The 21,942-nt window shown below is 45.6% G+C and overlaps 66 non-coding genes across 66 annotated transcripts; all 66 read left to right on the top strand.

Moving 5' to 3' along the window:
- The first annotated feature begins 190 nt into the window (after nucleotides 1-190).
- On the top strand, nucleotides 191-309 carry LOC131283185 (5S ribosomal RNA). The gene has a single exon (XR_009188680.1). It is a non-coding gene; the product is annotated as a 5S ribosomal RNA (ribosomal RNA).
- Nucleotides 310-521: 212 nt separating this feature from the next.
- Nucleotides 522-640, top strand: LOC131283184 (5S ribosomal RNA). The gene has a single exon (XR_009188679.1). It is a non-coding gene; the product is annotated as a 5S ribosomal RNA (ribosomal RNA).
- Nucleotides 641-852: 212 nt separating this feature from the next.
- LOC131283183 (5S ribosomal RNA) lies at nucleotides 853-971 on the top strand. The gene has a single exon (XR_009188678.1). It is a non-coding gene; the product is annotated as a 5S ribosomal RNA (ribosomal RNA).
- A 212-nt stretch (nucleotides 972-1,183) lies between these two features.
- LOC131283182 (5S ribosomal RNA) lies at nucleotides 1,184-1,302 on the top strand. Its single transcript, XR_009188677.1, has one exon. It is a non-coding gene; the product is annotated as a 5S ribosomal RNA (ribosomal RNA).
- A 212-nt stretch (nucleotides 1,303-1,514) lies between these two features.
- Nucleotides 1,515-1,633, top strand: LOC131283181 (5S ribosomal RNA). The gene has a single exon (XR_009188676.1). It is a non-coding gene; the product is annotated as a 5S ribosomal RNA (ribosomal RNA).
- Nucleotides 1,634-1,845: 212 nt separating this feature from the next.
- Nucleotides 1,846-1,964, top strand: LOC131283180 (5S ribosomal RNA). Its single transcript, XR_009188675.1, has one exon. It is a non-coding gene; the product is annotated as a 5S ribosomal RNA (ribosomal RNA).
- A 212-nt stretch (nucleotides 1,965-2,176) lies between these two features.
- LOC131283179 (5S ribosomal RNA) lies at nucleotides 2,177-2,295 on the top strand. Its single transcript, XR_009188674.1, has one exon. It is a non-coding gene; the product is annotated as a 5S ribosomal RNA (ribosomal RNA).
- A 212-nt stretch (nucleotides 2,296-2,507) lies between these two features.
- On the top strand, nucleotides 2,508-2,626 carry LOC131283177 (5S ribosomal RNA). Its single transcript, XR_009188673.1, has one exon. It is a non-coding gene; the product is annotated as a 5S ribosomal RNA (ribosomal RNA).
- A 212-nt stretch (nucleotides 2,627-2,838) lies between these two features.
- Nucleotides 2,839-2,957, top strand: LOC131283176 (5S ribosomal RNA). The gene has a single exon (XR_009188672.1). It is a non-coding gene; the product is annotated as a 5S ribosomal RNA (ribosomal RNA).
- Nucleotides 2,958-3,169: 212 nt separating this feature from the next.
- LOC131283174 (5S ribosomal RNA) lies at nucleotides 3,170-3,288 on the top strand. The gene has a single exon (XR_009188670.1). It is a non-coding gene; the product is annotated as a 5S ribosomal RNA (ribosomal RNA).
- Nucleotides 3,289-3,500: 212 nt separating this feature from the next.
- LOC131283173 (5S ribosomal RNA) lies at nucleotides 3,501-3,619 on the top strand. Its single transcript, XR_009188669.1, has one exon. It is a non-coding gene; the product is annotated as a 5S ribosomal RNA (ribosomal RNA).
- A 212-nt stretch (nucleotides 3,620-3,831) lies between these two features.
- On the top strand, nucleotides 3,832-3,950 carry LOC131283171 (5S ribosomal RNA). Its single transcript, XR_009188668.1, has one exon. It is a non-coding gene; the product is annotated as a 5S ribosomal RNA (ribosomal RNA).
- A 212-nt stretch (nucleotides 3,951-4,162) lies between these two features.
- LOC131283170 (5S ribosomal RNA) lies at nucleotides 4,163-4,281 on the top strand. Its single transcript, XR_009188667.1, has one exon. It is a non-coding gene; the product is annotated as a 5S ribosomal RNA (ribosomal RNA).
- A 212-nt stretch (nucleotides 4,282-4,493) lies between these two features.
- LOC131283169 (5S ribosomal RNA) lies at nucleotides 4,494-4,612 on the top strand. The gene has a single exon (XR_009188666.1). It is a non-coding gene; the product is annotated as a 5S ribosomal RNA (ribosomal RNA).
- A 212-nt stretch (nucleotides 4,613-4,824) lies between these two features.
- On the top strand, nucleotides 4,825-4,943 carry LOC131283795 (5S ribosomal RNA). The gene has a single exon (XR_009189251.1). It is a non-coding gene; the product is annotated as a 5S ribosomal RNA (ribosomal RNA).
- Nucleotides 4,944-5,155: 212 nt separating this feature from the next.
- LOC131283794 (5S ribosomal RNA) lies at nucleotides 5,156-5,274 on the top strand. Its single transcript, XR_009189250.1, has one exon. It is a non-coding gene; the product is annotated as a 5S ribosomal RNA (ribosomal RNA).
- A 212-nt stretch (nucleotides 5,275-5,486) lies between these two features.
- LOC131283793 (5S ribosomal RNA) lies at nucleotides 5,487-5,605 on the top strand. The gene has a single exon (XR_009189249.1). It is a non-coding gene; the product is annotated as a 5S ribosomal RNA (ribosomal RNA).
- A 212-nt stretch (nucleotides 5,606-5,817) lies between these two features.
- LOC131283791 (5S ribosomal RNA) lies at nucleotides 5,818-5,936 on the top strand. Its single transcript, XR_009189248.1, has one exon. It is a non-coding gene; the product is annotated as a 5S ribosomal RNA (ribosomal RNA).
- A 212-nt stretch (nucleotides 5,937-6,148) lies between these two features.
- On the top strand, nucleotides 6,149-6,267 carry LOC131283790 (5S ribosomal RNA). Its single transcript, XR_009189247.1, has one exon. It is a non-coding gene; the product is annotated as a 5S ribosomal RNA (ribosomal RNA).
- Nucleotides 6,268-6,479: 212 nt separating this feature from the next.
- LOC131283788 (5S ribosomal RNA) lies at nucleotides 6,480-6,598 on the top strand. Its single transcript, XR_009189245.1, has one exon. It is a non-coding gene; the product is annotated as a 5S ribosomal RNA (ribosomal RNA).
- Nucleotides 6,599-6,810: 212 nt separating this feature from the next.
- Nucleotides 6,811-6,929, top strand: LOC131283787 (5S ribosomal RNA). The gene has a single exon (XR_009189244.1). It is a non-coding gene; the product is annotated as a 5S ribosomal RNA (ribosomal RNA).
- Nucleotides 6,930-7,141: 212 nt separating this feature from the next.
- On the top strand, nucleotides 7,142-7,260 carry LOC131283786 (5S ribosomal RNA). The gene has a single exon (XR_009189243.1). It is a non-coding gene; the product is annotated as a 5S ribosomal RNA (ribosomal RNA).
- Nucleotides 7,261-7,472: 212 nt separating this feature from the next.
- Nucleotides 7,473-7,591, top strand: LOC131283785 (5S ribosomal RNA). Its single transcript, XR_009189242.1, has one exon. It is a non-coding gene; the product is annotated as a 5S ribosomal RNA (ribosomal RNA).
- A 212-nt stretch (nucleotides 7,592-7,803) lies between these two features.
- Nucleotides 7,804-7,922, top strand: LOC131283784 (5S ribosomal RNA). Its single transcript, XR_009189241.1, has one exon. It is a non-coding gene; the product is annotated as a 5S ribosomal RNA (ribosomal RNA).
- A 212-nt stretch (nucleotides 7,923-8,134) lies between these two features.
- LOC131283783 (5S ribosomal RNA) lies at nucleotides 8,135-8,253 on the top strand. Its single transcript, XR_009189240.1, has one exon. It is a non-coding gene; the product is annotated as a 5S ribosomal RNA (ribosomal RNA).
- A 212-nt stretch (nucleotides 8,254-8,465) lies between these two features.
- Nucleotides 8,466-8,584, top strand: LOC131283214 (5S ribosomal RNA). The gene has a single exon (XR_009188707.1). It is a non-coding gene; the product is annotated as a 5S ribosomal RNA (ribosomal RNA).
- Nucleotides 8,585-8,792: 208 nt separating this feature from the next.
- On the top strand, nucleotides 8,793-8,911 carry LOC131283782 (5S ribosomal RNA). The gene has a single exon (XR_009189239.1). It is a non-coding gene; the product is annotated as a 5S ribosomal RNA (ribosomal RNA).
- A 212-nt stretch (nucleotides 8,912-9,123) lies between these two features.
- On the top strand, nucleotides 9,124-9,242 carry LOC131283781 (5S ribosomal RNA). The gene has a single exon (XR_009189238.1). It is a non-coding gene; the product is annotated as a 5S ribosomal RNA (ribosomal RNA).
- A 212-nt stretch (nucleotides 9,243-9,454) lies between these two features.
- Nucleotides 9,455-9,573, top strand: LOC131283780 (5S ribosomal RNA). Its single transcript, XR_009189237.1, has one exon. It is a non-coding gene; the product is annotated as a 5S ribosomal RNA (ribosomal RNA).
- Nucleotides 9,574-9,785: 212 nt separating this feature from the next.
- On the top strand, nucleotides 9,786-9,904 carry LOC131283779 (5S ribosomal RNA). Its single transcript, XR_009189236.1, has one exon. It is a non-coding gene; the product is annotated as a 5S ribosomal RNA (ribosomal RNA).
- Nucleotides 9,905-10,116: 212 nt separating this feature from the next.
- Nucleotides 10,117-10,235, top strand: LOC131283777 (5S ribosomal RNA). The gene has a single exon (XR_009189234.1). It is a non-coding gene; the product is annotated as a 5S ribosomal RNA (ribosomal RNA).
- Nucleotides 10,236-10,447: 212 nt separating this feature from the next.
- On the top strand, nucleotides 10,448-10,566 carry LOC131283775 (5S ribosomal RNA). Its single transcript, XR_009189233.1, has one exon. It is a non-coding gene; the product is annotated as a 5S ribosomal RNA (ribosomal RNA).
- Nucleotides 10,567-10,778: 212 nt separating this feature from the next.
- LOC131283774 (5S ribosomal RNA) lies at nucleotides 10,779-10,897 on the top strand. Its single transcript, XR_009189232.1, has one exon. It is a non-coding gene; the product is annotated as a 5S ribosomal RNA (ribosomal RNA).
- A 212-nt stretch (nucleotides 10,898-11,109) lies between these two features.
- Nucleotides 11,110-11,228, top strand: LOC131283773 (5S ribosomal RNA). The gene has a single exon (XR_009189231.1). It is a non-coding gene; the product is annotated as a 5S ribosomal RNA (ribosomal RNA).
- Nucleotides 11,229-11,440: 212 nt separating this feature from the next.
- Nucleotides 11,441-11,559, top strand: LOC131283168 (5S ribosomal RNA). Its single transcript, XR_009188665.1, has one exon. It is a non-coding gene; the product is annotated as a 5S ribosomal RNA (ribosomal RNA).
- A 212-nt stretch (nucleotides 11,560-11,771) lies between these two features.
- On the top strand, nucleotides 11,772-11,890 carry LOC131283772 (5S ribosomal RNA). The gene has a single exon (XR_009189230.1). It is a non-coding gene; the product is annotated as a 5S ribosomal RNA (ribosomal RNA).
- A 212-nt stretch (nucleotides 11,891-12,102) lies between these two features.
- LOC131283771 (5S ribosomal RNA) lies at nucleotides 12,103-12,221 on the top strand. The gene has a single exon (XR_009189229.1). It is a non-coding gene; the product is annotated as a 5S ribosomal RNA (ribosomal RNA).
- Nucleotides 12,222-12,433: 212 nt separating this feature from the next.
- Nucleotides 12,434-12,552, top strand: LOC131283770 (5S ribosomal RNA). The gene has a single exon (XR_009189228.1). It is a non-coding gene; the product is annotated as a 5S ribosomal RNA (ribosomal RNA).
- Nucleotides 12,553-12,764: 212 nt separating this feature from the next.
- Nucleotides 12,765-12,883, top strand: LOC131283769 (5S ribosomal RNA). The gene has a single exon (XR_009189227.1). It is a non-coding gene; the product is annotated as a 5S ribosomal RNA (ribosomal RNA).
- A 212-nt stretch (nucleotides 12,884-13,095) lies between these two features.
- On the top strand, nucleotides 13,096-13,214 carry LOC131283768 (5S ribosomal RNA). Its single transcript, XR_009189226.1, has one exon. It is a non-coding gene; the product is annotated as a 5S ribosomal RNA (ribosomal RNA).
- Nucleotides 13,215-13,426: 212 nt separating this feature from the next.
- Nucleotides 13,427-13,545, top strand: LOC131283767 (5S ribosomal RNA). Its single transcript, XR_009189225.1, has one exon. It is a non-coding gene; the product is annotated as a 5S ribosomal RNA (ribosomal RNA).
- Nucleotides 13,546-13,757: 212 nt separating this feature from the next.
- Nucleotides 13,758-13,876, top strand: LOC131283765 (5S ribosomal RNA). Its single transcript, XR_009189223.1, has one exon. It is a non-coding gene; the product is annotated as a 5S ribosomal RNA (ribosomal RNA).
- Nucleotides 13,877-14,088: 212 nt separating this feature from the next.
- LOC131283202 (5S ribosomal RNA) lies at nucleotides 14,089-14,207 on the top strand. Its single transcript, XR_009188696.1, has one exon. It is a non-coding gene; the product is annotated as a 5S ribosomal RNA (ribosomal RNA).
- A 212-nt stretch (nucleotides 14,208-14,419) lies between these two features.
- Nucleotides 14,420-14,538, top strand: LOC131283764 (5S ribosomal RNA). Its single transcript, XR_009189222.1, has one exon. It is a non-coding gene; the product is annotated as a 5S ribosomal RNA (ribosomal RNA).
- A 212-nt stretch (nucleotides 14,539-14,750) lies between these two features.
- LOC131283763 (5S ribosomal RNA) lies at nucleotides 14,751-14,869 on the top strand. Its single transcript, XR_009189221.1, has one exon. It is a non-coding gene; the product is annotated as a 5S ribosomal RNA (ribosomal RNA).
- A 209-nt stretch (nucleotides 14,870-15,078) lies between these two features.
- On the top strand, nucleotides 15,079-15,197 carry LOC131283762 (5S ribosomal RNA). The gene has a single exon (XR_009189220.1). It is a non-coding gene; the product is annotated as a 5S ribosomal RNA (ribosomal RNA).
- A 212-nt stretch (nucleotides 15,198-15,409) lies between these two features.
- LOC131283761 (5S ribosomal RNA) lies at nucleotides 15,410-15,528 on the top strand. Its single transcript, XR_009189219.1, has one exon. It is a non-coding gene; the product is annotated as a 5S ribosomal RNA (ribosomal RNA).
- A 212-nt stretch (nucleotides 15,529-15,740) lies between these two features.
- LOC131283759 (5S ribosomal RNA) lies at nucleotides 15,741-15,859 on the top strand. The gene has a single exon (XR_009189218.1). It is a non-coding gene; the product is annotated as a 5S ribosomal RNA (ribosomal RNA).
- Nucleotides 15,860-16,071: 212 nt separating this feature from the next.
- On the top strand, nucleotides 16,072-16,190 carry LOC131283758 (5S ribosomal RNA). Its single transcript, XR_009189217.1, has one exon. It is a non-coding gene; the product is annotated as a 5S ribosomal RNA (ribosomal RNA).
- Nucleotides 16,191-16,402: 212 nt separating this feature from the next.
- Nucleotides 16,403-16,521, top strand: LOC131283757 (5S ribosomal RNA). The gene has a single exon (XR_009189216.1). It is a non-coding gene; the product is annotated as a 5S ribosomal RNA (ribosomal RNA).
- Nucleotides 16,522-16,733: 212 nt separating this feature from the next.
- On the top strand, nucleotides 16,734-16,852 carry LOC131283756 (5S ribosomal RNA). Its single transcript, XR_009189215.1, has one exon. It is a non-coding gene; the product is annotated as a 5S ribosomal RNA (ribosomal RNA).
- Nucleotides 16,853-17,064: 212 nt separating this feature from the next.
- On the top strand, nucleotides 17,065-17,183 carry LOC131283188 (5S ribosomal RNA). Its single transcript, XR_009188683.1, has one exon. It is a non-coding gene; the product is annotated as a 5S ribosomal RNA (ribosomal RNA).
- Nucleotides 17,184-17,395: 212 nt separating this feature from the next.
- LOC131283755 (5S ribosomal RNA) lies at nucleotides 17,396-17,514 on the top strand. Its single transcript, XR_009189214.1, has one exon. It is a non-coding gene; the product is annotated as a 5S ribosomal RNA (ribosomal RNA).
- Nucleotides 17,515-17,726: 212 nt separating this feature from the next.
- On the top strand, nucleotides 17,727-17,845 carry LOC131283753 (5S ribosomal RNA). Its single transcript, XR_009189212.1, has one exon. It is a non-coding gene; the product is annotated as a 5S ribosomal RNA (ribosomal RNA).
- Nucleotides 17,846-18,057: 212 nt separating this feature from the next.
- LOC131283752 (5S ribosomal RNA) lies at nucleotides 18,058-18,176 on the top strand. Its single transcript, XR_009189211.1, has one exon. It is a non-coding gene; the product is annotated as a 5S ribosomal RNA (ribosomal RNA).
- A 212-nt stretch (nucleotides 18,177-18,388) lies between these two features.
- On the top strand, nucleotides 18,389-18,507 carry LOC131283751 (5S ribosomal RNA). Its single transcript, XR_009189210.1, has one exon. It is a non-coding gene; the product is annotated as a 5S ribosomal RNA (ribosomal RNA).
- A 212-nt stretch (nucleotides 18,508-18,719) lies between these two features.
- On the top strand, nucleotides 18,720-18,838 carry LOC131283750 (5S ribosomal RNA). The gene has a single exon (XR_009189209.1). It is a non-coding gene; the product is annotated as a 5S ribosomal RNA (ribosomal RNA).
- A 212-nt stretch (nucleotides 18,839-19,050) lies between these two features.
- On the top strand, nucleotides 19,051-19,169 carry LOC131283749 (5S ribosomal RNA). The gene has a single exon (XR_009189208.1). It is a non-coding gene; the product is annotated as a 5S ribosomal RNA (ribosomal RNA).
- A 212-nt stretch (nucleotides 19,170-19,381) lies between these two features.
- LOC131283748 (5S ribosomal RNA) lies at nucleotides 19,382-19,500 on the top strand. The gene has a single exon (XR_009189207.1). It is a non-coding gene; the product is annotated as a 5S ribosomal RNA (ribosomal RNA).
- A 212-nt stretch (nucleotides 19,501-19,712) lies between these two features.
- LOC131283201 (5S ribosomal RNA) lies at nucleotides 19,713-19,831 on the top strand. The gene has a single exon (XR_009188695.1). It is a non-coding gene; the product is annotated as a 5S ribosomal RNA (ribosomal RNA).
- Nucleotides 19,832-20,043: 212 nt separating this feature from the next.
- Nucleotides 20,044-20,162, top strand: LOC131283747 (5S ribosomal RNA). Its single transcript, XR_009189206.1, has one exon. It is a non-coding gene; the product is annotated as a 5S ribosomal RNA (ribosomal RNA).
- A 212-nt stretch (nucleotides 20,163-20,374) lies between these two features.
- On the top strand, nucleotides 20,375-20,493 carry LOC131283746 (5S ribosomal RNA). The gene has a single exon (XR_009189205.1). It is a non-coding gene; the product is annotated as a 5S ribosomal RNA (ribosomal RNA).
- Nucleotides 20,494-20,702: 209 nt separating this feature from the next.
- Nucleotides 20,703-20,821, top strand: LOC131283745 (5S ribosomal RNA). Its single transcript, XR_009189204.1, has one exon. It is a non-coding gene; the product is annotated as a 5S ribosomal RNA (ribosomal RNA).
- A 212-nt stretch (nucleotides 20,822-21,033) lies between these two features.
- On the top strand, nucleotides 21,034-21,152 carry LOC131283744 (5S ribosomal RNA). The gene has a single exon (XR_009189203.1). It is a non-coding gene; the product is annotated as a 5S ribosomal RNA (ribosomal RNA).
- A 209-nt stretch (nucleotides 21,153-21,361) lies between these two features.
- On the top strand, nucleotides 21,362-21,480 carry LOC131283742 (5S ribosomal RNA). Its single transcript, XR_009189201.1, has one exon. It is a non-coding gene; the product is annotated as a 5S ribosomal RNA (ribosomal RNA).
- Nucleotides 21,481-21,694: 214 nt separating this feature from the next.
- On the top strand, nucleotides 21,695-21,813 carry LOC131283195 (5S ribosomal RNA). Its single transcript, XR_009188689.1, has one exon. It is a non-coding gene; the product is annotated as a 5S ribosomal RNA (ribosomal RNA).
- Nucleotides 21,814-21,942: the final 129 nt, after the last annotated feature.

Here is a 21,942-nt window from a genome sequence, read left to right as displayed (position 1 = left end):
TTTGGTTGTGTGCGTGTGTGTGGGAATAATATTGTTCCTCTCGTGGAAGGGAAACAAAAAGAAATTTCATTAAATGAGTCCTTTTCACCTTGTTGTTGGAAGAACTGAACATTGTGAGAATGTTCTATTTTTAGCTCCGTCCAGCCTCCTTCGACGGCGATTATGTTGCGGACATAGCAGGAGCATACTTGTCAACGACCATACCATGTTGAAAACACCGGTTCTCGTCCGATCACCGAAGTTAAGCAACATCGGGCATGGTTAGTACTTAGGTGGGTGACCACTTGGGAACGCCATGTGTCGTTGGCATCCTCAAACTTTTTACACGCCGTTTGGTTGTGTGCGTGTGTGTGGGAATAATATTGTTCCTCTCGTGGAAGGGAAACAAAAAGAAATTTCATTAAATGAGTCCTTTTCACCTTGTTGTTGGAAGAACTGAACATTGTGAGAATGTTCTATTTTTAGCTCCGTCCAGCCTCCTTCGACGGCGATTATGTTGCGGACATAGCAGGAGCATACTTGTCAACGACCATACCATGTTGAAAACACCGGTTCTCGTCCGATCACCGAAGTTAAGCAACATCGGGCATGGTTAGTACTTAGGTGGGTGACCACTTGGGAACGCCATGTGTCGTTGGCATCCTCAAACTTTTTACACGCCGTTTGGTTGTGTGCGTGTGTGTGGGAATAATATTGTTCCTCTCGTGGAAGGGAAACAAAAAGAAATTTCATTAAATGAGTCCTTTTCACCTTGTTGTTGGAAGAACTGAACATTGTGAGAATGTTCTATTTTTAGCTCCGTCCAGCCTCCTTCGACGACGCTTATGTTGCGGACATAGCAGGAGCATACTTGTCAACGACCATACCATGTTGAAAACACCGGTTCTCGTCCGATCACCGAAGTTAAGCAACATCGGGCATGGTTAGTACTTAGGTGGGTGACCACTTGGGAACGCCATGTGTCGTTGGCATCCTCAAACTTTTTACACGCCGTTTGGTTGTGTGCGTGTGTGTGGGAATAATATTGTTCCTCTCGTGGAAGGGAAACAAAAAGAAATTTCATTAAATGAGTCCTTTTCACCTTGTTGTTGGAAGAACTGAACATTGTGAGAATGTTCTATTTTTAGCTCCGTCCAGCCTCCTTCGACGACGCTTATGTTGCGGACATAGCAGGAGCATACTTGTCAACGACCATACCATGTTGAAAACACCGGTTCTCGTCCGATCACCGAAGTTAAGCAACATCGGGCATGGTTAGTACTTAGGTGGGTGACCACTTGGGAACGCCATGTGTCGTTGGCATCCTCAAACTTTTTACACGCCGTTTGGTTGTGTGCGTGTGTGTGGGAATAATATTGTTCCTCTCGTGGAAGGGAAACAAAAAGAAATTTCATTAAATGAGTCCTTTTCACCTTGTTGTTGGAAGAACTGAACATTGTGAGAATGTTCTATTTTTAGCTCCGTCCAGCCTCCTTCGACGGCGATTATGTTGCGGACATAGCAGGAGCATACTTGTCAACGACCATACCATGTTGAAAACACCGGTTCTCGTCCGATCACCGAAGTTAAGCAACATCGGGCATGGTTAGTACTTAGGTGGGTGACCACTTGGGAACGCCATGTGTCGTTGGCATCCTCAAACTTTTTACACGCCGTTTGGTTGTGTGCGTGTGTGTGGGAATAATATTGTTCCTCTCGTGGAAGGGAAACAAAAAGAAATTTCATTAAATGAGTCCTTTTCACCTTGTTGTTGGAAGAACTGAACATTGTGAGAATGTTCTATTTTTAGCTCCGTCCAGCCTCCTTCGACGGCGATTATGTTGCGGACATAGCAGGAGCATACTTGTCAACGACCATACCATGTTGAAAACACCGGTTCTCGTCCGATCACCGAAGTTAAGCAACATCGGGCATGGTTAGTACTTAGGTGGGTGACCACTTGGGAACGCCATGTGTCGTTGGCATCCTCAAACTTTTTACACGCGGTTTGGTTGTGTGCGTGTGTGTGGGAATAATATTGTTCCTCTCGTGGAAGGGAAACAAAAAGAAATTTCATTAAATGAGTCCTTTTCACCTTGTTGTTGGAAGAACTGAACATTGTGAGAATGTTCTATTTTTAGCTCCGTCCAGCCTCCTTCGACGACGCTTATGTTGCGGACATAGCAGGAGCATACTTGTCAACGACCATACCATGTTGAAAACACCGGTTCTCGTCCGATCACCGAAGTTAAGCAACATCGGGCATGGTTAGTACTTAGGTGGGTGACCACTTGGGAACGCCATGTGTCGTTGGCATCCTCAAACTTTTTACACGCCGTTTGGTTGTGTGCGTGTGTGTGGGAATAATATTGTTCCTCTCGTGGAAGGGAAACAAAAAGAAATTTCATTAAATGAGTCCTTTTCACCTTGTTGTTGGAAGAACTGAACATTGTGAGAATGTTCTATTTTTAGCTCCGTCCAGCCTCCTTCGACGACGCTTATGTTGCGGACATAGCAGGAGCATACTTGTCAACGACCATACCATGTTGAAAACACCGGTTCTCGTCCGATCACCGAAGTTAAGCAACATCGGGCATGGTTAGTACTTAGGTGGGTGACCACTTGGGAACGCCATGTGTCGTTGGCATCCTCAAACTTTTTACACGCCGTTTGGTTGTGTGCGTGTGTGTGGGAATAATATTGTTCCTCTCGTGGAAGGGAAACAAAAAGAAATTACATTCAATGAGTCCTTTTCACCTTGTTGTTGGAAGAACTGAACATTGTGAGAATGTTCTATTTTTAGCTCCGTCCAGCCTCCTTCGACGGCGATTATGTTGCGGACATAGCAGGAGCATACTTGTCAACGACCATACCATGTTGAAAACACCGGTTCTCGTCCGATCACCGAAGTTAAGCAACATCGGGCATGGTTAGTACTTAGGTGGGTGACCACTTGGGAACGCCATGTGTCGTTGGCATCCTCAAACTTTTTACACGCCGTTTGGTTGTGTGCGTGTGTGTGGGAATAATATTGTTCCTCTCGTGGAAGGGAAACAAAAAGAAATTACATTCAATGAGTCCTTTTCACCTTGTTGTTGGAAGAACTGAACATTGTGAGAATGTTCTATTTTTAGCTCCGTCCAGCCTCCTTCGACGACGCTTATGTTGCGGACATAGCAGGAGCATACTTGTCAACGACCATACCATGTTGAAAACACCGGTTCTCGTCCGATCACCGAAGTTAAGCAACATCGGGCATGGTTAGTACTTAGGTGGGTGACCACTTGGGAACGCCATGTGTCGTTGGCATCCTCAAACTTTTTACACGCCGTTTGGTTGTGTGCGTGTGTGTGGGAATAATATTGTTCCTCTCGTGGAAGGGAAACAAAAAGAAATTTCATTAAATGAGTCCTTTTCACCTTGTTGTTGGAAGAACTGAACATTGTGAGAATGTTCTATTTTTAGCTCCGTCCAGCCTCCTTCGACGGCGATTATGTTGCGGACATAGCAGGAGCATACTTGTCAACGACCATACCATGTTGAAAACACCGGTTCTCGTCCGATCACCGAAGTTAAGCAACATCGGGCATGGTTAGTACTTAGGTGGGTGACCACTTGGGAACGCCATGTGTCGTTGGCATCCTCAAACTTTTTACACGCCGTTTGGTTGTGTGCGTGTGTGTGGGAATAATATTGTTCCTCTCGTGGAAGGGAAACAAAAAGAAATTTCATTAAATGAGTCCTTTTCACCTTGTTGTTGGAAGAACTGAACATTGTGAGAATGTTCTATTTTTAGCTCCGTCCAGCCTCCTTCGACGGCGATTATGTTGCGGACATAGCAGGAGCATACTTGTCAACGACCATACCATGTTGAAAACACCGGTTCTCGTCCGATCACCGAAGTTAAGCAACATCGGGCATGGTTAGTACTTAGGTGGGTGACCACTTGGGAACGCCATGTGTCGTTGGCATCCTCAAACTTTTTACACGCCGTTTGGTTGTGTGCGTGTGTGTGGGAATAATATTGTTCCTCTCGTGGAAGGGAAACAAAAAGAAATTTCATTAAATGAGTCCTTTTCACCTTGTTGTTGGAAGAACTGAACATTGTGAGAATGTTCTATTTTTAGCTCCGTCCAGCCTCCTTCGACGACGCTTATGTTGCGGACATAGCAGGAGCATACTTGTCAACGACCATACCATGTTGAAAACACCGGTTCTCGTCCGATCACCGAAGTTAAGCAACATCGGGCATGGTTAGTACTTAGGTGGGTGACCACTTGGGAACGCCATGTGTCGTTGGCATCCTCAAACTTTTTACACGCCGTTTGGTTGTGTGCGTGTGTGTGGGAATAATATTGTTCCTCTCGTGGAAGGGAAACAAAAAGAAATTTCATTAAATGAGTCCTTTTCACCTTGTTGTTGGAAGAACTGAACATTGTGAGAATGTTCTATTTTTAGCTCCGTCCAGCCTCCTTCGACGGCGATTATGTTGCGGACATAGCAGGAGCATACTTGTCAACGACCATACCATGTTGAAAACACCGGTTCTCGTCCGATCACCGAAGTTAAGCAACATCGGGCATGGTTAGTACTTAGGTGGGTGACCACTTGGGAACGCCATGTGTCGTTGGCATCCTCAAACTTTTTACACGCCGTTTGGTTGTGTGCGTGTGTGTGGGAATAATATTGTTCCTCTCGTGGAAGGGAAACAAAAAGAAATTACATTCAATGAGTCCTTTTCACCTTGTTGTTGGAAGAACTGAACATTGTGAGAATGTTCTATTTTTAGCTCCGTCCAGCCTCCTTCGACGACGCTTATGTTGCGGACATAGCAGGAGCATACTTGTCAACGACCATACCATGTTGAAAACACCGGTTCTCGTCCGATCACCGAAGTTAAGCAACATCGGGCATGGTTAGTACTTAGGTGGGTGACCACTTGGGAACGCCATGTGTCGTTGGCATCCTCAAACTTTTTACACGCCGTTTGGTTGTGTGCGTGTGTGTGGGAATAATATTGTTCCTCTCGTGGAAGGGAAACAAAAAGAAATTTCATTAAATGAGTCCTTTTCACCTTGTTGTTGGAAGAACTGAACATTGTGAGAATGTTCTATTTTTAGCTCCGTCCAGCCTCCTTCGACGGCGATTATGTTGCGGACATAGCAGGAGCATACTTGTCAACGACCATACCATGTTGAAAACACCGGTTCTCGTCCGATCACCGAAGTTAAGCAACATCGGGCATGGTTAGTACTTAGGTGGGTGACCACTTGGGAACGCCATGTGTCGTTGGCATCCTCAAACTTTTTACACGCCGTTTGGTTGTGTGCGTGTGTGTGGGAATAATATTGTTCCTCTCGTGGAAGGGAAACAAAAAGAAATTTCATTAAATGAGTCCTTTTCACCTTGTTGTTGGAAGAACTGAACATTGTGAGAATGTTCTATTTTTAGCTCCGTCCAGCCTCCTTCGACGACGCTTATGTTGCGGACATAGCAGGAGCATACTTGTCAACGACCATACCATGTTGAAAACACCGGTTCTCGTCCGATCACCGAAGTTAAGCAACATCGGGCATGGTTAGTACTTAGGTGGGTGACCACTTGGGAACGCCATGTGTCGTTGGCATCCTCAAACTTTTTACACGCCGTTTGGTTGTGTGCGTGTGTGTGGGAATAATATTGTTCCTCTCGTGGAAGGGAAACAAAAAGAAATTTCATTAAATGAGTCCTTTTCACCTTGTTGTTGGAAGAACTGAACATTGTGAGAATGTTCTATTTTTAGCTCCGTCCAGCCTCCTTCGACGACGCTTATGTTGCGGACATAGCAGGAGCATACTTGTCAACGACCATACCATGTTGAAAACACCGGTTCTCGTCCGATCACCGAAGTTAAGCAACATCGGGCATGGTTAGTACTTAGGTGGGTGACCACTTGGGAACGCCATGTGTCGTTGGCATCCTCAAACTTTTTACACGCCGTTTGGTTGTGTGCGTGTGTGTGGGAATAATATTGTTCCTCTCGTGGAAGGGAAACAAAAAGAAATTACATTCAATGAGTCCTTTTCACCTTGTTGTTGGAAGAACTGAACATTGTGAGAATGTTCTATTTTTAGCTCCGTCCAGCCTCCTTCGACGGCGATTATGTTGCGGACATAGCAGGAGCATACTTGTCAACGACCATACCATGTTGAAAACACCGGTTCTCGTCCGATCACCGAAGTTAAGCAACATCGGGCATGGTTAGTACTTAGGTGGGTGACCACTTGGGAACGCCATGTGTCGTTGGCATCCTCAAACTTTTTACACGCCGTTTGGTTGTGTGCGTGTGTGTGGGAATAATATTGTTCCTCTCGTGGAAGGGAAACAAAAAGAAATTACATTCAATGAGTCCTTTTCACCTTGTTGTTGGAAGAACTGAACATTGTGAGAATGTTCTATTTTTAGCTCCGTCCAGCCTCCTTCGACGACGCTTATGTTGCGGACATAGCAGGAGCATACTTGTCAACGACCATACCATGTTGAAAACACCGGTTCTCGTCCGATCACCGAAGTTAAGCAACATCGGGCATGGTTAGTACTTAGGTGGGTGACCACTTGGGAACGCCATGTGTCGTTGGCATCCTCAAACTTTTTACACGCCGTTTGGTTGTGTGCGTGTGTGTGGGAATAATATTGTTCCTCTCGTGGAAGGGAAACAAAAAGAAATTTCATTAAATGAGTCCTTTTCACCTTGTTGTTGGAAGAACTGAACATTGTGAGAATGTTCTATTTTTAGCTCCGTCCAGCCTCCTTCGACGGCGATTATGTTGCGGACATAGCAGGAGCATACTTGTCAACGACCATACCATGTTGAAAACACCGGTTCTCGTCCGATCACCGAAGTTAAGCAACATCGGGCATGGTTAGTACTTAGGTGGGTGACCACTTGGGAACGCCATGTGTCGTTGGCATCCTCAAACTTTTTACACGCCGTTTGGTTGTGTGCGTGTGTGTGGGAATAATATTGTTCCTCTCGTGGAAGGGAAACAAAAAGAAATTTCATTAAATGAGTCCTTTTCACCTTGTTGTTGGAAGAACTGAACATTGTGAGAATGTTCTATTTTTAGCTCCGTCCAGCCTCCTTCGACGGCGATTATGTTGCGGACATAGCAGGAGCATACTTGTCAACGACCATACCATGTTGAAAACACCGGTTCTCGTCCGATCACCGAAGTTAAGCAACATCGGGCATGGTTAGTACTTAGGTGGGTGACCACTTGGGAACGCCATGTGTCGTTGGCATCCTCAAACTTTTTACACGCCGTTTGGTTGTGTGCGTGTGTGTGGGAATAATATTGTTCCTCTCGTGGAAGGGAAACAAAAAGAAATTTCATTAAATGAGTCCTTTTCACCTTGTTGTTGGAAGAACTGAACATTGTGAGAATGTTCTATTTTTAGCTCCGTCCAGCCTCCTTCGACGACGCTTATGTTGCGGACATAGCAGGAGCATACTTGTCAACGACCATACCATGTTGAAAACACCGGTTCTCGTCCGATCACCGAAGTTAAGCAACATCGGGCATGGTTAGTACTTAGGTGGGTGACCACTTGGGAACGCCATGTGTCGTTGGCATCCTCAAACTTTTTACACGCCGTTTGGTTGTGTGCGTGTGTGTGGGAATAATATTGTTCCTCTCGTGGAAGGGAAACAAAAAGAAATTTCATTAAATGAGTCCTTTTCACCTTGTTGTTGGAAGAACTGAACATTGTGAGAATGTTCTATTTTTAGCTCCGTCCAGCCTCCTTCGACGGCGATTATGTTGCGGACATAGCAGGAGCATACTTGTCAACGACCATACCATGTTGAAAACACCGGTTCTCGTCCGATCACCGAAGTTAAGCAACATCGGGCATGGTTAGTACTTAGGTGGGTGACCACTTGGGAACGCCATGTGTCGTTGGCATCCTCAAACTTTTTACACGCCGTTTGGTTGTGTGCGTGTGTGTGGGAATAATATTGTTCCTCTCGTGGAAGGGAAACAAAAAGAAATTACATTCAATGAGTCCTTTTCACCTTGTTGTTGGAAGAACTGAACATTGTGAGAATGTTCTATTTTTAGCTCCGTCCAGCCTCCTTCGACGACGCTTATGTTGCGGACATAGCAGGAGCATACTTGTCAACGACCATACCATGTTGAAAACACCGGTTCTCGTCCGATCACCGAAGTTAAGCAACATCGGGCATGGTTAGTACTTAGGTGGGTGACCACTTGGGAACGCCATGTGTCGTTGGCATCCTCAAACTTTTTACACGCCGTTTGGTTGTGTGCGTGTGTGTGGGAATAATATTGTTCCTCTCGTGGAAGGGAAACAAAAAGAAATTTCATTAAATGAGTCCTTTTCACCTTGTTGTTGGAAGAACTGAACATTGTGAGAATGTTCTATTTTTAGCTCCGTCCAGCCTCCTTCGACGACGCTTATGTTGCGGACATAGCAGGAGCATACTTGTCAACAACCATACCATGTTGAAAACACCGGTTCTCGTCCGATCACCGAAGTTAAGCAACATCGGGCATGGTTAGTACTTAGGTGGGTGACCACTTGGGAACGCCATGTGTCGTTGGCATCCTCAAACTTTTTACACGCCGTTTGGTTGTGTGCGTGTGTGTGGGAATAATATTGTTCCTCTCGTGGAAGGGAAACAAAAAGAAATTTCATTAAATGAGTCCTTTTCACCTTGTTGTTGGAAGAACTGAACATTGTGAGAATGTTCTATTTTTAGCTCCGTCCAGCCTCCTTCGACGGCGATTATGTTGCGGAGCAGGAGCATACTTGTCAACGACCATACCATGTTGAAAACACCGGTTCTCGTCCGATCACCGAAGTTAAGCAACATCGGGCATGGTTAGTACTTAGGTGGGTGACCACTTGGGAACGCCATGTGTCGTTGGCATCCTCAAACTTTTTACACGCCGTTTGGTTGTGTGCGTGTGTGTGGGAATAATATTGTTCCTCTCGTGGAAGGGAAACAAAAAGAAATTTCATTAAATGAGTCCTTTTCACCTTGTTGTTGGAAGAACTGAACATTGTGAGAATGTTCTATTTTTAGCTCCGTCCAGCCTCCTTCGACGACGCTTATGTTGCGGACATAGCAGGAGCATACTTGTCAACGACCATACCATGTTGAAAACACCGGTTCTCGTCCGATCACCGAAGTTAAGCAACATCGGGCATGGTTAGTACTTAGGTGGGTGACCACTTGGGAACGCCATGTGTCGTTGGCATCCTCAAACTTTTTACACGCCGTTTGGTTGTGTGCGTGTGTGTGGGAATAATATTGTTCCTCTCGTGGAAGGGAAACAAAAAGAAATTTCATTAAATGAGTCCTTTTCACCTTGTTGTTGGAAGAACTGAACATTGTGAGAATGTTCTATTTTTAGCTCCGTCCAGCCTCCTTCGACGGCGATTATGTTGCGGACATAGCAGGAGCATACTTGTCAACGACCATACCATGTTGAAAACACCGGTTCTCGTCCGATCACCGAAGTTAAGCAACATCGGGCATGGTTAGTACTTAGGTGGGTGACCACTTGGGAACGCCATGTGTCGTTGGCATCCTCAAACTTTTTACACGCCGTTTGGTTGTGTGCGTGTGTGTGGGAATAATATTGTTCCTCTCGTGGAAGGGAAACAAAAAGAAATTTCATTAAATGAGTCCTTTTCACCTTGTTGTTGGAAGAACTGAACATTGTGAGAATGTTCTATTTTTAGCTCCGTCCAGCCTCCTTCGACGACGCTTATGTTGCGGACATAGCAGGAGCATACTTGTCAACGACCATACCATGTTGAAAACACCGGTTCTCGTCCGATCACCGAAGTTAAGCAACATCGGGCATGGTTAGTACTTAGGTGGGTGACCACTTGGGAACGCCATGTGTCGTTGGCATCCTCAAACTTTTTACACGCCGTTTGGTTGTGTGCGTGTGTGTGGGAATAATATTGTTCCTCTCGTGGAAGGGAAACAAAAAGAAATTACATTCAATGAGTCCTTTTCACCTTGTTGTTGGAAGAACTGAACATTGTGAGAATGTTCTATTTTTAGCTCCGTCCAGCCTCCTTCGACGACGCTTATGTTGCGGACATAGCAGGAGCATACTTGTCAACGACCATACCATGTTGAAAACACCGGTTCTCGTCCGATCACCGAAGTTAAGCAACATCGGGCATGGTTAGTACTTAGGTGGGTGACCACTTGGGAACGCCATGTGTCGTTGGCATCCTCAAACTTTTTACACGCCGTTTGGTTGTGTGCGTGTGTGTGGGAATAATATTGTTCCTCTCGTGGAAGGGAAACAAAAAGAAATTTCATTAAATGAGTCTTTTTCACCTTGTTGTTGGAAGAACTGGCCATTGTGAGAATGTTCTATTTTTAGCTCCGTCCAGCCTCCTTCGACGGCGCTTATGTTGCGAACATAGCAGGAGCATACTTGTCAACGACCATACCATGTTGAAAACACCGGTTCTCGTCCGATCACCGAAGTTAAGCAACATCGGGCATGGTTAGTACTTAGGTGGGTGACCACTTGGGAACGCCATGTGTCGTTGGCATCTTCAAACTTTTTACACGCCGTTTGGTTGAATGCGTGTGTGTGGGAATAATATTCTTCCTCTCGTGGAAGGGAAACAAACAGAAATTTCATTCGATAAGTCCTTTTCACCTTGTTGTTGGAAGAACTGGCCATTGTGAGAATGTTCTATTTTTAGCTCCGTCCAGCCTCCTTCGACGGCGCTTATGTTGCGGACATAGCAGGAGCATACTTGTCAACGACCATACCATGTTGAAAACACCGGTTCTCGTCCGATCACCGAAGTTAAGCAACATCGGGCATGGTTAGTACTTAGGTGGGTGACCACTTGGGAACGCCATGTGTCGTTGGCATCCTCAAACTTTTTACACACCGTTTGGTTGTGTGCGTGTGTGTGGGAATAATATTCTTCCTCACGTGGAAGGGAAACAAAAAGTAATTTCATTCGATAAGTCCTTTTTGCCTTGTTGTTGGAAGAACTGAACATTGTGAGAATGTTCTATTTTTAGCTCCTGGCAGCCTCCTTCGACGGCGCTTATGTTGCGGACATAGCAGGAGCATACTTGTCAACGACCATACCATGTTGAAAACACCGGTTCTCGTCCGATCACCGAAGTTAAGCAACATCGGGCATGGTTAGTACTTAGGTGGGTGACCACTTGGGAACGCCATGTGTCGTTGGCATCCTCAAACTTTTTACACGCCGTTTGGTTGTGTGCGTGTGTGTGGGAATAATATTCTTCCTCTCGTGGAAGGGAAACAAAAAGTAATTTCATTCAATGAGTCTTTTTCACCTTGTTGTTGGAAGAACTGGCCATTGTGAGAATGTTCTATTTTTAGCTCCGTCCAGCCTCCTTCGACGGCGCTTATGTTGCGGACATAGCAGGAGCATACTTGTCAACGACCATACCATGTTGAAAACACCGGTTCTCGTCCGATCACCGAAGTTAAGCAACATCGGGCATGGCTAGTACTTAGGTGGGTGACCACTTGGGAAAACCATGTGTCGTTGGCATCTTCAAACTTTTTACACGCCGTTTGGTTGAATGCGTGTGTGTGGGAATAATATTCTTCCTCTCGTGGAAGGGAAACAAAAAGAAATTTCATTCGATGTGTCCTTTTCACCTTGTTGTTGGAAGAACTGGCCATTGTGAGAATGTTCTATTTTTAGCTCCGTCCAGCCTCCTTCGACGGCGCTTATGTTGCGGACATAGCAGGAGCATACTTGTCAACGACCATACCATGTTGAAAACACCGGTTCTCGTCCGATCACCGAAGTTAAGCAACATCGGGCATGGTTAGTACTTAGGTGGGTGACCACTTGGGAACGCCATGTGTCGTTGGCATCCTCAAACTTTTTACACACCGTTTGGTTGTGTGCGTGTGTGTGGGAATAATATTCTTCCTCACGTGGAAGGGAAACAAAAAGTAATTTCATTCGATAAGTCCTTTTTGCCTTGTTGTTGGAAGAACTGAACATTGTGAGAATGTTCTATTTTTAGCTCCTGGCAGCCTCCTTCGACGGCGCTTATGTTGCGGACATAGCAGGAGCATACTTGTCAACGACCATACCATGTTGAAAACACCGGTTCTCGTCCGATCACCGAAGTTAAGCAACATCGGGCATGGTTAGTACTTAGGTGGGTGACCACTTGGGAACGCCATGTGTCGTTGGCATCCTCAAACTTTTTACACGCCGTTTGGTTGTGTGCGTGTGTGTGGGAATAATATTCTTCCTCTCGTGGAAGGGAAACAAAAAGTAATTTCATTCAATGAGTCTTTTTCACCTTGTTGTTGGAAGAACTGGCCATTGTGAGAATGTTCTATTTTTAGCTCCGTCCAGCCTCCTTCGACGGCGCTTATGTTGCGGACATAGCAGGAGCATACTTGTCAACGACCATACCATGTTGAAAACACCGGTTCTCGTCCGATCACCGAAGTTAAGCAACATCGGGCATGGTTAGTACTTAGGTGGGTGACCACTTGGGAACGCCATGTGTCGTTGGCATCCTCAAACTTTTTACACGCCGTTTGGTTGTGTGCGTGTGTGTGGGAATAATATTGTTCCTCTCGAGGAAGGGAAACAAAAAGTAATTTCAATCGATGTGTCCTTTTCACCTTGTTGTTGGAAGAACTGGCCATTGTGAGAATGTTCTATTTTTAGCTCCTGGTAGCCTCCTTCGACGGCGCTTATGTTGCGGACATAGCAGGAGCATACTTGTCAACGACCATACCATGTTGAAAACACCGGTTCTCGTCCGATCACCGAAGTTAAGCAACATCGGGCATGGTTAGTACTTAGGTGGGTGACCACTTGGGAACGCCATGTGTCGTTGGCATCCTCAAACTTTTTACACGCCGTTTGGTTGAATGCGTGTGTGTGGGAATAATATTCTTCCTCTCGTGGAAGGGAAACAAAAAGTAATTTCATTCGATGTGTCCTTTTCACCTTGTTGTTGGAAGAACTGGCCATTGTGAGAATGTTCTATTTTTAGCTCCGTCCAGCCTCCTTCGACGGCGCTTATGTTGCGAACATAGCAGGAGCATACTTGTCAACGACCATACCATGTTGAAAACACCGGTTCTCGTCCGATCACCGAAGTTAAGCAACATCGGGCATGGTTAGTACTTAGGTGGGTGACCACTTGGGAACGCCATGTGTCGTTGGCATCCTCAAACTTTTTACACACCGTTTGGTTGTGTGCGTGTGTGTGGGAATAATATTCTTCCTCACGTGGAAGGGAAACAAAAAGTAATTTCATTCGATAAGTCCTTTTTGCCTTGTTGTTGGAAGAACTGAACATTGTGAGAATGTTCTATTTTTAGCTCCTGGCAGCCTCCTTCGACGGCGCTTATGTTGCGGACATAGCAGGAGCATACTTGTCAACGACCATACCATGTTGAAAACACCGGTTCTCGTCCGATCACCGAAGTTAAGCAACATCGGGCATGGTTAGTACTTAGGTGGGTGACCACTTGGGAACGCCATGTGTCGTTGGCATCCTCAAACTTTTTACACGCCGTTTGGTTGTGTGCGTGTGTGTGGGAATAATATTCTTCCTCTCGTGGAAGGGAAACAAAAAGTAATTTCATTCAATGAGTCTTTTTCACCTTGTTGTTGGAAGAACTGGCCATTGTGAGAATGTTCTATTTTTAGCTCCGTCCAGCCTCCTTCGACGGCGCTTATGTTGCGGACATAGCAGGAGCATACTTGTCAACGACCATACCATGTTGAAAACACCGGTTCTCGTCCGATCACCGAAGTTAAGCAACATCGGGCATGGTTAGTACTTAGGTGGGTGACCACTTGGGAACGCCATGTGTCGTTGGCATCCTCAAACTTTTTACACGCCGTTTGGTTGTATGCGTGTGTGTGGGAATAATATTCTTCCTCTCGTGGAAGGGAAACAAAAAGAAATTTCATTAAATGAGTCCTTTTCACCTTGTTGTTGGAAGAAATGGCCATTGTGAGAATGTTCTATTTTTAGCTCCGTCCAGCCTCCTTCGACGGCGCTTATGTTGCGGACATAGCAGGAGCATACTTGTCAACGACCATACCATGTTGAAAACACTGGTTCTCGTCCGATCACCGAAGTTAAGCAACATCGGGCATGGTTAGTACTTAGGTGGGTGACCACTTGGGAACGCCATGTGTCGTTGGCATCCTCAAACTTTTTACACGCCGTTTGGTTGTGTGCGTGTGTGTGGGAATAATATTGTTCCTCTCGTGGAAGGGAAACAAAAAGAAATTACATTCAATGAGTCCTTTTCACCTTGTTGTTGGAAGAACTGAACATTGTGAGAATGTTCTATTTTTAGCTCCGTCCAGCCTCCTTCGACGGCGTTTATGTTGCGAACATAGCAGGAGCATACTTGTCAACGACCATACCATGTTGAAAACACCGGTTCTCGTCCGATCACCGAAGTTAAGCAACATCGGGCATGGTTAGTACTTAGGTGGGTGACCACTTGGGAACGCCATGTGTCGTTGGCATCCTCAAACTTTTTACACGCCGTTTGGTTGTGTGCGTGTGTGTGGGAATAATATTCTTCCTCTCGTGGAAGGGAAACAAAAAGAAATTACATTCAATGAGTCCTTTTCACCTTGTTGTTGGAAGAACTGAACATTGTGAGAATGTTCTATTTTTAGCTCCTGGCAGCCTCCTTCGACGGCGCTTATGTTGCGGACATAGCAGGAGCATACTTGTCAACGACCATACCATGTTGAAAACACCGGTTCTCGTCCGATCACCGAAGTTAAGCAACATCGGGCATGGTTAGTACTTAGGTGGGTGACCACTTGGGAACGCCATGTGTCGTTGGCATCCTCAAACTTTTTACACGCCGTTTGGTTGTGTGCGTGTGTGTTGGAATAATTTTGTTCCTCTCGTGGAAGGGAAACAAAAAGAAATTACATTCAATGAGTCCTTTTCACCTTGTTGGAAGAACTGGCCATTGTGAGAATGTTCTATTTTTAGCTCCGTCCAGCCTCCTTCGACGGCGCTTATGTTGCGGACATAGCAGGAGCATACTTGTCAACGACCATACCATGTTGAAAACACCGGTTCTCGTCCGATCACCGAAGTTAAGCAACATCGGGCATGGTTAGTACTTAGGTGGGTGACCACTTGGGAACGCCATGTGTCGTTGGCATCCTCAAACTTTTTACACGCCGTTTGGTTGAATGCGTGTGTGTGGGAATAATATTCTTCCTCTCGTGGAAGGGAAACAAAAAGAAATTACATTCAATGAGTCCTTTTCACCTTGTTGTTGGAAGAACTGAACATTGTGAGAATGTTCTATTTTTAGCTCCTGGCAGCCTCCTTCGACGGCGCTTATGTTGCGGACATAGCAGGAGCATACTTGTCAACGACCATACCATGTTGAAAACACCGGTTCTCGTCCGATCACCGAAGTTAAGCAACATCGGGCATGGTTAGTACTTAGGTGGGTGACCACTTGGGAACGCCATGTGTCGTTGGCATCCTCAAACTTTTTACACGCCGTTTGGTTGTGTGCGTGTGTGTGGGAATAATATTGTTCCTCTCGTGGAAGGGAAACAAAAAGAAATTACATTCAATGAGTCCTTTTCACCTTGTTGTTGGAAGAACTGAACATTGTGAGAATGTTCTATTTTTAGCTCCGTCCAGCCTCCTTCGACGACGCTTATGTTGCGGACATAGCAGGAGCATACTTGTCAACGACCATACCATGTTGAAAACACCGGTTCTCGTCCGATCACCGAAGTTAAGCAACATCGGGCATGGTTAGTACTTAGGTGGGTGACCACTTGGGAACGCCATGTGTCGTTGGCATCCTCAAACTTTTTACACGCCGTTTGGTTGTGTGCGTGTGTGTGGGAATAATATTGTTCCTCTCGTGGAAGGGAAACAAAAAGAAATTTCATTAAATGAGTCTTTTTCACCTTGTTGTTGGAAGAACTGGCCATTGTGAGAATGTTCTATTTTTAGCTCCGTCCAGCCTCCTTCGACGGCGCTTATGTTGCGAACATAGCAGGAGCATACTTGTCAACGACCATACCATGTTGAAAACACCGGTTCTCGTCCGATCACCGAAGTTAAGCAACATCGGGCATGGTTAGTACTTAGGTGGGTGACCACTTGGGAACGCCATGTGTCGTTGGCATCTTCAAACTTTTTACACGCCGTTTGGTTGAATGCGTGTGTGTGGGAATAATATTCTTCCTCTCGTGGAAGGGAAACAAAAAGAAATTTCATTCGATGTGTCCTTTTCACCTTGTTGTTGGAAGAACTGGCCATTGTGAGAATGTTCTATTTTTAGCTCCGTCCAGCCTCCTTCGACGGCGCTTATGTTGCGGACATAGCAGGAGCATACTTGTCAACGACCATACCATGTTGAAAACACCGGTTCTCGTCCGATCACCGAAGTTAAGCAACATCGGGCATGGTTAGTACTTAGGTGGGTGACCACTTGGGAACGCCATGTGTCGTTGGCATCCTCAAACTTTTTACACACCGTTTGGTTGTGTGCGTGTGTGTGGGAATAATATTCTTCCTCACGTGGAAGGGAAACAAAAAGTAATTTCATTCGATAAGTCCTTTTTGCCTTGTTGTTGGAAGAACTGAACATTGTGAGAATGTTCTATTTTTAGCTCCTGGCAGCCTCCTTCGACGGCGCTTATGTTGCGGACATAGCAGGAGCATACTTGTCAACGACCATACCATGTTGAAAACACCGGTTCTCGTCCGATCACCGAAGTTAAGCAACATCGGGCATGGTTAGTACTTAGGTGGGTGACCACTTGGGAACGCCATGTGTCGTTGGCATCCTCAAACTTTTTACACGCCGTTTGGTTGTGTGCGTGTGTGTGGGAATAATATTCTTCCTCTCGTGGAAGGGAAACAAAAAGTAATTTCATTCAATGAGTCTTTTTCACCTTGTTGTTGGAAGAACTGGCCATTGTGAGAATGTTCTATTTTTAGCTCCGTCCAGCCTCCTTCGACGGCGCTTATGTTGCGGACATAGCAGGAGCATACTTGTCAACGACCATACCATGTTGAAAACACCGGTTCTCGTCCGATCACCGAAGTTAAGCAACATCGGGCATGGCTAGTACTTAGGTGGGTGACCACTTGGGAACGCCATGTGTCGTTGGCATCTTCAAACTTTTTACACGCCGTTTGGTTGAATGCGTGTGTGTGGGAATAATATTCTTCCTCTCGTGGAAGGGAAACAAAAAGAAATTTCATTCGATGTGTCCTTTTCACCTTGTTGTTGGAAGAACTGGCCATTGTGAGAATGTTCTATTTTTAGCTCCGTCCAGCCTCCTTCGACGGCGCTTATGTTGCGGACATAGCAGGAGCATACTTGTCAACGACCATACCATGTTGAAAACACCGGTTCTCGTCCGATCACCGAAGTTAAGCAACATCGGGCATGGTTAGTACTTAGGTGGGTGACCACTTGGGAACGCCATGTGTCGTTGGCATCCTCAAACTTTTTACACACCGTTTGGTTGTGTGCGTGTGTGTGGGAATAATATTCTTCCTCACGTGGAAGGGAAACAAAAAGTAATTTCATTCGATAAGTCCTTTTTGCCTTGTTGTTGGAAGAACTGAACATTGTGAGAATGTTCTATTTTTAGCTCCTGGCAGCCTCCTTCGACGGCGCTTATGTTGCGGACATAGCAGGAGCATACTTGTCAACGACCATACCATGTTGAAAACACCGGTTCTCGTCCGATCACCGAAGTTAAGCAACATCGGGCATGGTTAGTACTTAGGTGGGTGACCACTTGGGAACGCCATGTGTCGTTGGCATCCTCAAACTTTTTACACGCCGTTTGGTTGTGTGCGTGTGTGTGGGAATAATATTCTTCCTCTCGTGGAAGGGAAACAAAAAGTAATTTCATTCAATGAGTCTTTTTCACCTTGTTGTTGGAAGAACTGGCCATTGTGAGAATGTTCTATTTTTAGCTCCGTCCAGCCTCCTTCGACGGCGCTTATGTTGCGGACATAGCAGGAGCATACTTGTCAACGACCATACCATGTTGAAAACACCGGTTCTCGTCCGATCACCGAAGTTAAGCAACATCGGGCATGGTTAGTACTTAGGTGGGTGACCACTTGGGAACGCCATGTGTCGTTGGCATCCTCAAACTTTTTACACGCCGTTTGGTTGTGTGCGTGTGTGTGGGAATAATATTGTTCCTCTCGAGGAAGGGAAACAAAAAGTAATTTCAATCGATGTGTCCTTTTCACCTTGTTGTTGGAAGAACTGGCCATTGTGAGAATGTTCTATTTTTAGCTCCTGGTAGCCTCCTTCGACGGCGCTTATGTTGCGGACATAGCAGGAGCATACTTGTCAACGACCATACCATGTTGAAAACACCGGTTCTCGTCCGATCACCGAAGTTAAGCAACATCGGGCATGGTTAGTACTTAGGTGGGTGACCACTTGGGAACGCCATGTGTCGTTGGCATCCTCAAACTTTTTACACGCCGTTTGGTTGAATGCGTGTGTGTGGGAATAATATTCTTCCTCTCGTGGAAGGGAAACAAAAAGTAATTTCATTCGATGTGTCCTTTTCACCTTGTTGTTGGAAGAACTGGCCATTGTGAGAATGTTCTATTTTTAGCTCCGTCCAGCCTCCTTCGACGGCGCTTATGTTGCGAACATAGCAGGAGCATACTTGTCAACGACCATACCATGTTGAAAACACCGGTTCTCGTCCGATCACCGAAGTTAAGCAACATCGGGCATGGTTAGTACTTAGGTGGGTGACCACTTGGGAACGCCATGTGTCGTTGGCATCCTCAAACTTTTTACACACCGTTTGGTTGTGTGCGTGTGTGTGGGAATAATATTCTTCCTCACGTGGAAGGGAAACAAAAAGTAATTTCATTCGATAAGTCCTTTTTGCCTTGTTGTTGGAAGAACTGAACATTGTGAGAATGTTCTATTTTTAGCTCCTGGCAGCCTCCTTCGACGGCGCTTATGTTGCGGACATAGCAGGAGCATACTTGTCAACGACCATACCATGTTGAAAACACCGGTTCTCGTCCGATCACCGAAGTTAAGCAACATCGGGCATGGTTAGTACTTAGGTGGGTGACCACTTGGGAACGCCATGTGTCGTTGGCATCCTCAAACTTTTTACACGCCGTTTGGTTGTGTGCGTGTGTGTGGGAATAATATTCTTCCTCTCGTGGAAGGGAAACAAAAAGTAATTTCATTCAATGAGTCTTTTTCACCTTGTTGTTGGAAGAACTGGCCATTGTGAGAATGTTCTATTTTTAGCTCCGTCCAGCCTCCTTCGACGGCGCTTATGTTGCGGACATAGCAGGAGCATACTTGTCAACGACCATACCATGTTGAAAACACCGGTTCTCGTCCGATCACCGAAGTTAAGCAACATCGGGCATGGTTAGTACTTAGGTGGGTGACCACTTGGGAACGCCATGTGTCGTTGGCATCCTCAAACTTTTTACACGCCGTTTGGTTGTATGCGTGTGTGTGGGAATAATATTCTTCCTCTCGTGGAAGGGAAACAAAAAGAAATTTCATTAAATGAGTCCTTTTCACCTTGTTGTTGGAAGAAATGGCCATTGTGAGAATGTTCTATTTTTAGCTCCGTCCAGCCTCCTTCGACGGCGCTTATGTTGCGGACATAGCAGGAGCATACTTGTCAACGACCATACCATGTTGAAAACACTGGTTCTCGTCCGATCACCGAAGTTAAGCAACATCGGGCATGGTTAGTACTTAGGTGGGTGACCACTTGGGAACGCCATGTGTCGTTGGCATCCTCAAACTTTTTACACGCCGTTTGGTTGTGTGCGTGTGTGTGGGAATAATATTGTTCCTCTCGTGGAAGGGAAACAAAAAGAAATTACATTCAATGAGTCCTTTTCACCTTGTTGTTGGAAGAACTGAACATTGTGAGAATGTTCTATTTTTAGCTCCGTCCAGCCTCCTTCGACGGCGTTTATGTTGCGAACATAGCAGGAGCATACTTGTCAACGACCATACCATGTTGAAAACACCGGTTCTCGTCCGATCACCGAAGTTAAGCAACATCGGGCATGGTTAGTACTTAGGTGGGTGACCACTTGGGAACGCCATGTGTCGTTGGCATCCTCAAACTTTTTACACGCCGTTTGGTTGTGTGCGTGTGTGTGGGAATAATATTCTTCCTCTCGTGGAAGGGAAACAAAAAGAAATTACATTCAATGAGTCCTTTTCACCTTGTTGTTGGAAGAACTGAACATTGTGAGAATGTTCTATTTTTAGCTCCTGGCAGCCTCCTTCGACGGCGCTTATGTTGCGGACATAGCAGGAGCATACTTGTCAACGACCATACCATGTTGAAAACACCGGTTCTCGTCCGATCACCGAAGTTAAGCAACATCGGGCATGGTTAGTACTTAGGTGGGTGACCACTTGGGAACGCCATGTGTCGTTGGCATCCTCAAACTTTTTACACGCCGTTTGGTTGTGTGCGTGTGTGTTGGAATAATTTTGTTCCTCTCGTGGAAGGGAAACAAAAAGAAATTACATTCAATGAGTCCTTTTCACCTTGTTGGAAGAACTGGCCATTGTGAGAATGTTCTATTTTTAGCTCCGTCCAGCCTCCTTCGACGGCGCTTATGTTGCGGACATAGCAGGAGCATACTTGTCAACGACCATACCATGTTGAAAACACCGGTTCTCGTCCGATCACCGAAGTTAAGCAACATCGGGCATGGTTAGTACTTAGGTGGGTGACCACTTGGGAACGCCATGTGTCGTTGGCATCCTCAAACTTTTTACACGCCGTTTGGTTGAATGCGTGTGTGTGGGAATAATATTCTTCCTCTCGTGGAAGGGAAACAAAAAGAAATTACATTCAATGAGTCCTTTTCACCTCGTTGTTGGAAGAACTGAACATTGTGAGAATGTTCTATTTTTAGCTCCTGGCAGCCTCCTTCGACGGCGCTTATGTTGCGGACATAGCAGGAGCATACTTGTCAACGACCATACCATGTTGAAAACACCGGTTCTCGTCCGATCACCGAAGTTAAGCAACATCGGGCATGGTTAGTACTTAGGTGGGTGACCACTTGGGAACGCCATGTGTCGTTGGCATCCTCAAACTTTTTACACGCCGTTTGGTTGTGTGCGTGTGTGTTGGAATAATTTTGTTCCTCTCGTGGAAGGGAAACAAAAAGAAATTACATTCAATGAGTCCTTTTCACCTTGTTGGAAGAACTGGCCATTGTGAGAATGTTCTATTTTTAGCTCCGTCCAGCCTCCTTCGACGGCGCTTATGTTGCGGACATAGCAGGAGCATACTTGTCAACGACCATACCATGTTGAAAACACCGGTTCTCGTCCGATCACCGAAGTTAAGCAACATCGGGCATGGTTAGTACTTAGGTGGGTGACCACTTGGGAACGCCATGTGTCGTTGGCATCCTCAAACTTTTTTTACACGCCGTTTGGTTGTGTGCGTGTGTGTGGGAATAATATTCTTCCTCTCGTGGAAGGGAAACAAAAAGAAATTTCATTCGATGAGTCCTTTTCACCTTGTTGTTGGAAGAACTGAACATTGTGAGAATATTCTATTTTTAGCTCCGTCCAGCCTCCTTCGACGGCGTTTATGTTGCGAACATAGCAGGAGCATACTTGTCAACGACCATACCATGTTGAAAACACCGGTTCTCGTCCGATCACCGAAGTTAAGCAACATCGGGCATGGTTAGTACTTAGGTGGGTGACCACTTGGGAACGCCATGTGTCGTTGCCATCCTCAAACTTTTTTTACACGCCGTTTGATTGTATGCGTGTGTGTGGGAATAATATTGTTCCTCTCGTGGAAGGGAAACAAAAAGAAATTTCATTCGATGAGTCCTTTTCACCTTGTTGTTGGAAGAAC

This window comes from Anopheles ziemanni, chromosome 2 (assembly GCF_943734765.1).
Source record: "Anopheles ziemanni chromosome 2, idAnoZiCoDA_A2_x.2, whole genome shotgun sequence".
Lineage (NCBI taxonomy): Eukaryota > Metazoa > Arthropoda > Insecta > Diptera > Culicidae > Anopheles > Anopheles ziemanni.
This window is presented reverse-complemented; position numbering and strand designations above follow the sequence as displayed.